We start from the raw sequence: 3,611 nt of genomic DNA, 5'->3' as shown, positions 1-3,611 counted from the left end.
TCATAGCTGTGTTGTGATGTGTACAGACTCATGATAGCTGTATCGTGATATGCACCGACTCGTTATAGGTGTGTCTTGATGTGCACCGACTCGTGATATGCGCTGACTAATGATAGCTGTATCGTGATATGCATTGACTCGTTATAGCTGTCTCGTGATGTCCACTGACTTGTTATAGTTGTGATGTGATGTGCACCGACTTGTTACAGCTGTCTCGTGATGTGCACTGACTTGTTACAGCTGTCTCGTGATGTGCACTGACTCGTTATAGTTGTGTTGTGATGTGTATCGACTCGTTATGGCTGTGTCGCGATGTGCACCAACATGTGATAGCTGGATCGTGATGTGCACCGACTCGTTATAGGTGTGTCCTGATGTTCACTTACTCGTGATATGCACTAACTCATTATAGCTCTATCCTGATGTGCATCAACTCGTGATAACTGTATCATGATATGGATTGACTCATTATAGCTGTATCGTGATGTGCACCGACTCGTTATAGCGGTGTCGTGATATGCACAGACTCGTTATAGCTGTGGCGTGATATGCACCGATTCGTTATAGCTGTGTCGTGATATGCACTGACTCATTATAGCTGTATCGTGATGTGCACCGACTCGTTATAGGTGTGTCTTGCTGCGCACTGACTCGTGATATGCACTGACTCATTATAGCTGTATCGTGATATGCATTGACTCATTACAGCTGTATCGTGATATGCATTGACTCGTTACAGCTGTCTCGTGATGTCCACTGACTTGTTATAGTTGTGATGTGATGTGCACCGACTCGTTATAGCTGTGTCGTGATATGCACCGACTCGTTATAGTTGTGATGTGATGTGCACTGACTCATAGCTGTGTTGTGATGTGTATCGACTCCTGATAGCTGTATCGTGATATGCACTGACTCGTTATAGCTGTGTCATGATATGCAGCGACTCATTATAGCTGTGTCATGATATGCACCGACTCGTTATAGCTGTGTCTTGATGTGCACCGACTCATGATGTGCACTGACTTGTTATAGTTGTGACGTGATATGCACTGACTCATAGCTGTGTTGTGATGTGTATCGACTCGTTATGTCTGTGTCGTGATCTGCATCGACTTGTTATGGCTGTCTCGTGATAGCTGCGTCGTGATATGCATCGACTTGTTATAGCTGTGTCGTGATGTGCATCGACTTGTGATAGCTGTAACGTGATGTGCACCGACTCGTTATAGTGGTGTCGTGATGTGCACCGACTCGTTATAGCGGTGTCGTGATATGCACCGACTCGTTATAGCTGTGTCGTGATATGCACCAACTCGTGATAGCTGGATCGTGATGTGCACCGACTCGTTATAGGTGTGTCTTGATGTGCACTGACTCGTGATATGCACTGACTCATTATAGCTGTATGGTGATATGCACTGACTCATTATAGCTGTATGGTGATGTGCACTGACTGGTTATAGTTGTGACATGATGTGCACTGACTTGTTATAGTTGTGACATGATGTGCACTGACTTGTTAAAGCTGTGTCGTGATATACACTGACTCGTTAAAGCTGTGTCGTGATATACACTGACTCGTTATAGCTGTGTCGTGATATATGCACCGACTCGTTACAGCTGTGTCATGATATGTACTGACTTGTGATAGCTGTGTCTTGATGTGCACCGATTCGTGATATGCACTAACTTGTTATAGTTGTGACATGATATGCACTGACTCATAGCTGTGTTGTGATGTATATCGACTTGTGATAGCTGTGTCATGATATGCAACCACTCGTTATGGCTGTGTTGTGATATGCACCCACTCGTTATGGCTATGCCATGATATGCACCCACTTATTATAGCTGTGTCGTGATATGCACCCACTCATTATAGCTGTATTGTGATATTCATTGACTCGTTATAGCTGTCTCGTGATGTGCACTGACTTGTTATAGATGTGATGTGCACTGACTCATAGCTGTGTTCTGATGTGTATCGACTCGTGATAGCTGTATCGTGATATCCACTGACTCGTTATAGCTGTGTCGTGATATGCACCAAAACGTTATAGCTGTGTCGTGATGTGCACTGACTCGTTATAGCTGTCTCGTGATGTGCACTGACTTGTTATAGTTGTGACGTGATGTGCACTGACTCATAGCTGTGTTGCGATGTGCATCGACTTGTGATAGCTGTATCTTGATGTGCACTGACTCGTTATAGCTGTGTGGTGATATGCACCGACTCATTATAGCTATGTTGTGATGTGCACCGACTCGTGATAGCTGGATCGTGATGTGCACCGACTCGTTATAGGCGTGTCTTGATGTGCACCGACTCGTGATAGCTGTCTCGTGATGTGCACTGACTGGTTATATTTGTGACGTGATGTGCACTGACTCATAGCTGTGTTGTGATGTGTATCGACTCATTATAGCTGTGTTGTCATATGCACTGACTCGTTATAGGTGTGTCTTGATGTGCACAACTCGTGATATGCACTGACTCATTATAGCTGTATCGTGATATGCATTGACTCGTGATAGCGGTATCATGATATGCACTGACTCGTTAGACCTGTGTCGTGATATGCACCGACTCGTTATACCTGTGTCGTGATATGCACCGACTCGTTATAGCTGTGTCTTGATGTGCACCGCATCGTGATGTGCACTGGCTTGTTATAGCTGTCTCGTGATGTGCACTGACTTGTTATAGTTGTGACGTGATGTGCACTGACTCATAGCTGTGTTGTGATGTGCATCGACTTGTGATAGCTGTATCTTGATGTGCACTGACTCATAGCTGTGTTCTGATGTGTATCGACTCGTGATAGCTGTATCGTGATATCCACTGACTCGTTATAGCTGTGTCGTGATATGCACCAAAACGTTATAGCTGTGTCGTGATGTGCACTGACTCGTTATAGCTGTCTCGTGATGTGCACTGACTTGTGATAGCTGTATCTTGATGTGCACTGACTCGTTATAGCTGTGTGGTGATATGCACCGACTCATTATAGCTATGTTGTGATGTGCACCGACTCGTGATAGCTGGATCGTGATGTGCACCGACTCGTTATAGGCGTGTCTTGATGTGCACCGACTCGTGATAGCTGTCTCGTGATGTGCACTGACTGGTTATATTTGTGACGTGATGTGCACTGACTCATAGCTGTGTTGTGATGTGTATCGACTCATTATAGCTGTGTTGTCATATGCACTGACTCGTTATAGGTGTGTCTTGATGTGCACAACTCGTGATATGCACTGACTCATTATAGCTGTATCGTGATATGCATTGACTCGTGATAGCGGTATCATGATATGCACTGACTCGTTAGACCTGTGTCGTGATATGCACCGACTCGTTATACCTGTGTCGTGATATGCACCGACTCGTTATAGCTGTGTCTTGATGTGCACCGCATCGTGATGTGCACTGGCTTGTTATAGCTGTCTCGTGATGTGCACTGACTTGTTATAGTTGTGACGTGATGTGCACTGACTCATAGCTGTGTTGTGATGTGCATCGACTTGTGATAGCTGTATCTTGATGTGCACTGACTCGTTATAGCTGTGTGGTGATATGCACCGACTCATTATAGCTATGTTGTGATGTG

The sequence above is a fragment of the Thalassophryne amazonica genome, chromosome 11 (genome assembly GCF_902500255.1).
Source record: "Thalassophryne amazonica chromosome 11, fThaAma1.1, whole genome shotgun sequence".
Lineage (NCBI taxonomy): Eukaryota > Metazoa > Chordata > Actinopteri > Batrachoidiformes > Batrachoididae > Thalassophryne > Thalassophryne amazonica.
The sequence above is the reverse complement of the archived record's forward strand: the minus strand, read 5'-3'. Positions refer to the sequence as shown.